This window comes from Lycium barbarum, chromosome 5 (assembly GCF_019175385.1).
Source record: "Lycium barbarum isolate Lr01 chromosome 5, ASM1917538v2, whole genome shotgun sequence".
NCBI lineage: Eukaryota > Viridiplantae > Streptophyta > Magnoliopsida > Solanales > Solanaceae > Lycium > Lycium barbarum.
Genome location: NC_083341.1, coordinates 134,763,035 through 134,772,472, shown reverse-complemented (window position 1 = coordinate 134,772,472; position 9,438 = coordinate 134,763,035). Strand labels below are relative to the sequence as shown.

At 34.8% G+C, this 9,438-nt stretch overlaps 1 pseudogene; it reads left to right on the top strand.

Moving 5' to 3' along the window:
- Positions 1 to 305: 305 nt before the first annotated feature.
- On the top strand, positions 306 to 9,138 carry LOC132639860 (LEAF RUST 10 DISEASE-RESISTANCE LOCUS RECEPTOR-LIKE PROTEIN KINASE-like 1.1; annotated as a pseudogene).
- Positions 9,139 to 9,438: the final 300 nt, after the last annotated feature.

The window sequence follows — 9,438 nt, the reverse complement described above, 5'->3', positions numbered from 1 at the left end:
GCATGTGTGTACAAGTTTAAGGTATTTGGCTAGTGCATTGCATTGCATTACACATCATTACATATTATTATGCATCATCATACGTCTCTTTATTTCTGATTTGGTATGGTCGATTTGTATTATTATCATGGCATGGATCAGATTATGGATTGGGTTAGATTGCAGGGTAGTGACTCTGCCTAGGTCAGAACTTGGGTTGTGATTATCGATCGAAATTATTGTGATAAGACAGACTTGTGGTTTAGAAGCTTCCTCTTAGGTTGTGATTCAGTTATGGGATATTTTGTGACCTTGGATTGAGTATTATGTGTCTATCTGCTTATCTTGTTGATTTTATGCTTGTATGCATGAACTGATCTTAGTCGGCCTATGATGCTTACTCAATACATGTTGTTTGTACTGATGCTACTCTTGTTGTACTCTTCTTTGAGTGTAGAGTTTATTACTAGTTTCACCTCCTGTCATCGAGGGTGATCAGAGTCTACGTGACAGAGATTCCAGGGTGAGCTTTTGGATTAGATCCGCAACCCGGAGACTCTTCCTTGTAATTAACTGTCTTCTTTGCATTCCTGAGACAGTACTGATAATTGAGATTTGTATTTACTTTCTATCAGACTTGCATCTATGTAATAGTGGCTCTTGTACTAGTCCAGACCAGATTTTGGGGTTATTAATACTTCTGCACTTATCATTTGATATAATTTGACTATGTTAATTATTGTTTATTTCTGCATAATTCGTATAAATGATTTGGGAATGGTTCGCTTACCTAGGGGGACAGTGTAGGTGGCATCACGATTCACGAATTGGGTCGTGACAATAAATGTATGTGGTAGAAAAATACTTACCTTTAAGGTGAGCAAATAAACTATAAAATTCAAAGTTCAAACCTTCTCTCGGTAGACAACATACCCCAAATAACTCGTCAATTTTGAATTACCGGAATCCAACTCAGTAGTAGAGTCTCGTGCTGATAACGTGTTGTAAAACTACAGTCAAATCTCTCTATAATTGTCATTCGCTATAACAAACATTTCACTATAACGGCTTGATTTTCTCCAGAACCGATTTTTCATGTTATATGTTACTTCTCTATAACAACATTCTACCTATAACAACAATGACATTCATTATAGTGGCACGCTCTTTGCAAAATTACCTCTCTATAACAACCATACTCAAATATTGTGTAAGAATTATATTATGTATAAAAATAAACATTAAAATATTTATGTTAAGCTCTTAGATAGCTATTAATCTGTTAAAGAGTCCACTGTTAAGCTCTTAGACAACCTTCAACGGAAAGCTATTGAATTCTCTTTTGCTAAAAGTTTGGACAAAACTCTTCATCAATTCAGGCGTTATATTATCACTAAGAGACTAGAATTTATGAAACAACCTACAATTGTAGAGTTCTTACGTCAAACTTAAAATATTTAAATTCTCAATTAATTTTAAATGCATATGTTCCATAGATTTTAATTCTTTATCGGAGTGGCACAACTAGTTATGGATTTATTAGTAATTTATTAATCTTTTCAATTTTTAATTAATGAGATTTGAAAATCAATTGAGAACTAACAAGTATATTGTTTTCGTTTATAACATAAGAAGTACAAATGGTTAGTTGTTTGCGTACTTTTGTTTATAACATCTAAATGGAATCTAAATATTGAATGCCAGTATATATACATACCAGCACCTCACTATATCAACCATGAAATTTCCGGACAAACGCTGCCACTATAGAGAGGTTTGACTGTATATATAATTGCAAATAAATAAGAGAAGCAAACCAAAAATAACTTTGTAGAGATGAGGGAGAGATTGTATTATCACATTTCTTGATGTTATAAATGAGAAGGCAAAACTCCCTATTTATAGAGGAGTTTTGCCTTTCAACCTACAACATATACAACTTGTACACAACTTGGCACAACTAAGATACAACTTGCAAGTGCAAGTTGTATTTATCATTTAAGTCAAGTAGTACAATTTACACTTCTACTTGTATAATCATTAATAATACATCCAAATCCAACTTGACAAAAATGGTTTATAACAAATCTTAAATAAAAGAGAAAGCAAATAAATAATAGGGGAAAGGGGCACTAACAGAATTTAATTGTGTTGGGGTTCGATCCCATTACCAAGAAGGCTGATTAGGTACAAATATAAAGTTCAAGCAACGGGAAAAAAAGTGAAAAATGGTGATCACAGAGGTTTGAAACCGCGACCTTAACAGAATTCTGAACCCCTTAGATATGTCAAGGGGGTTCAATATAAGATATATATAGATAAACAAAACAGATTTGACCATTTATATATGACGTAATTTTCCGGCGACCTAGCCAGCTCCTGAAAGGGCCGGACCACGAGGGTCTATTGTACGCAGCCTTAACCTACATTTCTGCAAGAGGTTGTTTCCACGGCTCAAACCCATAACCTCCAAGTCACATGGAGGCAACTTTACCAGTTATGTCAAGACTCCCCTTCTCAAAAAGGGATGACTTGAACTGTAGAAATTGAAACTATACTCATTTACTAAACATGAAATGGTATGCCGTATGCAGATACATCCAAAAGCTGAAAACGAAAAAGGAAATGGTTCTAGTCACAACTCACACCCTAAAAGACACATAAAGATAGTATGAAAATGTAAATAGAACATTGCATAAAAAATCCAACTTTCCGTTTGCTTATTTTCTCAATAGAAACTACCAAGAAAATTTCTAAAGATAGGCAGAATACACGGAATTAGGTAGAAATATTTGCTATGTTCCAAAGCCATCATTTTCTAAATTTTGAAATAGAATTACTCACTTTATCCCAATTTATGTGATATTTTTCGCTTTTCGAGAGTTAATTTGACTAAACTTTTAAGCTAAATTGGATTAGATTAATTGATATTTTAACATTAAAATTTATATATTTGAAAACTACATGAAAAGTACTATAAATTGCAACTTTTCTCATATTAATTTGATGAAAAATACATCTAAAAGTGATGATTAAAATTCATACAATTTGAATCTCGGAAAGCGATACGTGCCACATAAATGGAGACAGAGGGAGTAGTAGCTAACTGTCATCCCTAGCTTATAGAACATTCAGCCCCAAATTGCAATACACTATGAATCTATGATTAAGATTGAAATAGCTGTAGTTTAATACCCAAATTGACTACTGCACTTGCAAAGATACTTGATTTCACGAGTTATCATATCCTCCCTTCAGTCCATTTTATTTGTGATGTTTTTCTTTTTCTTTTTTCGCAGGCCCTTAAAAAAACATTAACTAAAACAGTTAATTGACTAAATTATTCTTAATCTTAATTTAATTATATCTTGATTTTCTAAAATGACAACGATTTTTAGTAAGGACGACAAGCAAAATGGACAGGACGGATTAGATACCTGTAAAAAAATAAGAATTTTAAACATTTCTAACCCATTGTTTTCTTCAATTAGTGCTGATATGGATATCAAATCAGTTTTTTTTTTCAACTTATCCTATTATATTACTATTTTCACCAGTTTTTGACCCCAAAAAGGAAATAAAGAGGGCTTTTGCACGGAAGAGCCACTAATTTTCCGACCATCCCTTTCCCATTTCCATACCGGCGATGGTGTTTTCATCTTTTTACTTTTACTTTTTATTTCTATTGATTTTAGTCACCTTTTTAACAAAACTGCCATATTCAGCCTCCTGTGTATCCCTCTATATTCTGTCAATGGTAGTCGATGATCAGAACCACTAAAACAGAAGTTGAGGACTTGAGGTGTCGTAAAGTTACAAGTTACGAGAATCAAATTAAGCTCAGTATCTCAGCTTTACTTTGAGAATTCTAATTTCATCAAAATAAATGTGTTCAAGGCACGATTCCACTAATTAATAAGGCTAGAGCTAGTAGTAATAAAAAGATCAGTGCATGATTGGGACAATTTCGCCGACCATCTCAATGTCCAATTACGAGTTTGTTAACGCAACAACTTAAATAAAAGTTAATTCTACATCATTGGTAACACCAAACTTGCCTTGTAATGAATCCTCGTAACTATAAGGGATATTTTGTCTATAACAATCTTGCTTAAAAAATAAAGGTCCATGAACTTTCTAGTTTTAGTATAACTATTTTGAATATGTGATCAATTGGTCCGACTAAATCCAGTTCACACCGCGTAAGGCCTAATATTTGACAGGTAAGTGCTCGCTACTAGAAATTTATCTATTTTTAAGGCTTGAACTCGAAACTTCTGATTAAGAATGGATGAATTATATCTATCTCACCACCATTATATTTCCTTTTTTTTGTAAATAACTCATTATTAGTTAGATATTTTCCTCCTCCATCATCACACTAAAAATTTTTAGTGCACATATATTTCAGAAGGGAAGATGAGACACATACTAAATTAGGTAACAAAGAACTATAAATAACTAGGAACAATATCATTTTGTTTAAGCCAAGTTGAAAGAAGTAAAGAGCCATATTTTCATCCACTTGTATTCAAAGAAAATGACTGGATCTTCCAAAAATTTCCAACACTCTCAACTTGACTTGGGACTTATTAGCAAAGTCTTGAAGAAGTAGACATAAAAAATTTTAAAAAAAATATTAAAAAAAGGGGGCCATCTAGACTAAGAAATTGGACAAAATTACCACTCATATTATCATTTGACTTAGTCTTTAAAAAGACAGGAGATGGTACTTTCATTGTTTTTTGTTTTTGCTCATGTGAACAAAATCTGTCCACTTTTATCTTTGCATTGAGGTTTCCACTTGGCTCATGCTATGTTTTTATTTTTGGAAATTGTATGCAGTGATGCAATGGTGAAGGGGTTGTGGAAATTATATGCAGTGACACAGCATTGTATACCCTAAAAAGAGTTCAGTTAAATTTGTTCGTGGTTCGAAGGATGCGTGAATTGATTTGTTATAAATAATGGATGAACAACTAATAACAATTAGGGAAATCAACTCCATAAATCAATATGAAATTATAAAGTAATAATGAAATAATTGAGCCTGGGCTAGAATGATTCTCGGAGTAAAATTCTTTGATAAGTTTTCCTCCGGTGGGACGATTGCACGCCTTAGCCTTGAGAAGTAAGTATTAATCCGGAGCAAAAGAATGACAAAGTATGCTAATTATAAAAGATTGGAATGTATAAATGAGTGTAATCAACCGCATTTCGATGCCCTCTACAATGGGCTATTAGGCTCCTTTTATAGTTAAAATCCTTGTATTGAACCATAGATCAATTCCAATAATGAGTAGTAATAGACACTAAATGCTACTTTAATTCTAAAATGTAGCGTCCGCTACAAATCTGGACTGGTCATGTAACGTTATTCTTCCATAAATGACCCGCGGTTGCTCCGGGTTTATTCAGGACTTCTTGTTCCGACCAAACAAAATGACTAAGCAACGTTTTAACTCCAATCACCACATGTTCCATTCCCATCATGTCATGTGTTAAGCTTTATTTTGCTATGTATACAAGCATAATTTTCTGATAAAGGGTGTCCTATTGAATACCCTTCATTATATGTGGCTACGCTACTTCGTGTTTTCCATAAAAACTGTATAACTGGAGATAATTTATTATTCCATCCAAGTTGATTTCTTGAATGGTCTGATCACTCAACTATTCGAAATACATGAACAAAGTCTATTTTCTTTATTTTTATATAAAAAATATCCCTTATCTTTTGCTATTTGATTCAAAAGGTCTTTTTCTTTCTTTAGTATCAAAAGGTCTTTTTCTTTCTTTAGTATCAAAAGGGTCACTCCGAAAAGTGATATATCTGGCTACTTTGTAAAGTGACTTTGTTCATCTATTCCCAAAAGAAAATGACCCATAACCAAAATGCGTACTGGTCTACCAACTTCCCTTTCTCTCATGGAAATATGATGTGAACCAAAATATTTGCCTTTTGCTTAGGAAATAAGGTACATGCTTATGAAGACTATGCATGAGATTTTGCTTAAAACAGACAAAAAGGAGCAGAAATATCTTACCTTAAGAGTCAATGAGCCAACTCTTTACATATAGTACTTAGTCAATAAGAGGAACAGTCTTCCATCTTTCCCCTCGCTTGAATCTTTTTTTCCTTTTCTCAAAGTCTTTGTAATAAAATTCCAAGTCAATACGATAGAAAATTATACCAGATAACAAGGTTAATAGTGCAGAAGAATAATCTTAACACTCTTTTCCAATTTTCTTGATTTGTGAGACCATATAGAGTACAAAATATGGCTTCTACTTTCTGGTCTTGTGTTGTTTAGTGATCTTTAACCTATCTCAAGTACAAGGTAACTCCGAATCCAACTGCACCGATGAATTCGAATGTGGAACCCTTGGAGTTATGAAGTTTCCTTTCACAAATTCCAGCAACCCCGGGTGCAGATTATGTGAATTTGATTGTCATGCTAAACCATTTCCAAAGATTAAACTTGGTGGACACAAATATGATGCTTTAGTGAGAAAGGGTGACTTTTTCGTCCTTTTCGATCCTGAGCTTCAAGAGTACTTACATGACAAAAATTGTAAGTCTTTTTACAAAAAAATCTCATTTCCACCCCTTTGATTACTTTCCAGATTGTTCCTAACTTAACCTTGTACAGATGCAAACATAGTCATGGCACTAACCAGAAAGCAACAGACTCCTTTTTCCAAGGTTTTGATAGATACAACAAGTGTGAAGAGTTTAATGTTTACTATCGCCATCCCAGAAAAACATTGGGAAATACTAGTGCTAAGATAAGTGGCAAACTTCCAAAGCACTGTTCACTTGTACAATTGCCAATTCCATTGCCTACACCATCTAAATCATATTCCAATGACTTGTTTGAACTGTTGACTGCAAATATTCTACTAGACTGGGAGTTGTCCAAAGATTTTCATGACTGTGTTGACAAAGGAGGGAAAATGTCTGATCGAAGACGAACACAGATTTCGCTGTTCCAAGACTTAATATTGCATCAACTCTAACTGTGGTGGAACAAAACTCTTGCTCTTCTTGTTTCTATTGAGATTTATCTGATATAGCTTCGTTTTTTCCTTTACTGTAGGACAAAAGGGACAAAGTAAGTTGAGATTTATTGTTCTGGCCTCAGGTAACTGTCTGATATTAACAACATTTTTGCTTTATAGTGGTCAGTAGCGGAGCTAAATTTTTCAATAAGGAGATTCAGAATACAAAGAAATAAACACATTAAGAAGCTAAGGGGATTCAACATCTACTATATACATTAAAACAATGACCTTGTATATACATTGTAATTTTTCGATGAACCCCCTTGCACCCCCGGCTTCGCCCCTTAGTAGTATAGTTTCAAAGATCAAACTTTGATCAATGTATCTTTTGTTGTATAGTTTTAAGTGGAGTTGGTTTGATCCTGGTATCTTCCATTGTCATCTTTTCTATCTGGCGTCGCAAGAGAGGGAAGAACGGTACTTCACAATTTCGTAGGGATCTTGAGGTAGAGGGCAGATATTTTGGTTTTCAGGTTCCAGTTTTCTCCTATGCTGAACTTAAGGAAGCCACCAATAATTTTGATCCCTCTAATGAACTTGGAGATGGAGGTTTTGGAACTGTATATTATGGTAAGTTTATCAACTGATCAACCTTCACTACGTGTGGCTACGCCACGCATCAACTGATTTGGAAAGTTAGTATCTCATTGTTCTCTCATATTATGAATTAGGAAAACTAAATGATGGAAGAGAAGTTGCAGTAAAATGCCTCTATGAGCACAACTGTAAGAGAATGCAGCAGTTCATAAACGAAATCGAGGTTCTTACTCGTTTGAGGCACCAAAATCTTGTGTCCCTTTATGGCTGCACATCAAGACACAGCCGCAAACTTCTCCTTGTTTATGAATACATTCCTAATGCAACAGTTGCTGATCATCTCCACGGAGAAAGAGCAGCAGAGGGATCACTCACGTGGCCCATCCGCATGAATATTGCAGTAGAAACAGCTAGTGCATTGGCTTACCTTTCAGATGTGATACATCGCGATGTCAAGACTAACAACATCCTTCTTGACAACAACTTTCGTGTCAAAATTGCAGATTTTGGGCTCTCGAGACTTTTCCCTGATAACATTTCTCACATATCAACAGCTTCTCAAAGGACGCCTGGATACGTTGATCCTGAGTATCACGAATGTTATCAGCTCACTGACAAAAGCGATGTTTATAGTTTCGGGGTTGTCCTTATCGAGCTCGTATCATCAATGGCAGCCGTGGACATAAGTTGAACAAATCACCATAAAATAATCCTGAGTCAGCTGGCAATCTGATAAGTGAACAATAGCAGTAAGATTGCCAGCTAGAATGTCTTCATCATCATCATCTCCATCAAACTTGTGGTATATGGTGAATCCATCACAGTCATCGTACATTCTATAACCATCAAAATGATCTTCCATCTTATGGGTAATGTATGGGTTATCATTGCTGGTGATATTGCATTTGTAGAAGTTGGAAATATGCACTGGGAGGAGGATTTGAAAGAAATAGAAGGGGAGTCCGGAACAGAGAATTTTTTGTCAATAACCTGGCACTTGTGTTGCCTCAACATAGTTTGAAGCTTCAGGTCCACGAGCTGAACTTTATAACTATACTCCTTGCCTAAAGCATAGTACCAATATCCTTCAGGAAGCAGTTGGATTCTTGGCTATGCTTTAGCATCACAACCAGACATGGGCATTATTCCACAGTCAGACTCTGTTGAAAGAGAGAAAGGAAAGCTCAGGTCAGTAAGATTTCCACATGAAAAGGACTTTGGACAAGTTGAATCATTTTTGCCTTTTGCCTGAACTAAGATCAGAAGAAGAAATAGAAGAAAGCAAACAAAAGAAGAAGCCAAAGCCATAGTGTGAATCCTACAGCAAGAAGTGGAAAGCTAGCTGAAGTTTTTGTGAATTGCAACTCTAGCTCACCAGCTTATATCTTATAAGATCAAGTGCCACAACTTCTAAAGACATTCTCTATTAATAGTCTTTAGCTTATATTGGTAAAATTTGTCAAAAGGAAACACTAAGTGGAACCAAACGTAATCGGACTTATTGGGAAAGAAAGGCAAGGCTTAGAAAGAAAAAGTAAACTTTCACATTAGCCTTTGTAGACATTCGCACCAGTGGAAAGACTTTGACTTCTTGACTCTGCAATATCACAGCAACTTCTCAGCAGTTTCAGGACCAAAGTCTCCAAAAATGGTTGACTTAACCTGTAGAAATAGAAGCTATACATCCAAAGTTAAAAACATGAACAAAAAAGAATAGGAAAAGGAAAAGGTTCTAGCACACCCAAAACGCAACTAAAGACGGTCAGAAAATGTAAAAAGAACATAGTCTGCAAATGTAAAAAGAACACTCCATTTAGCAGTTAGCTTCATATCTCCTTATGGTTAAAAAATCCAGCC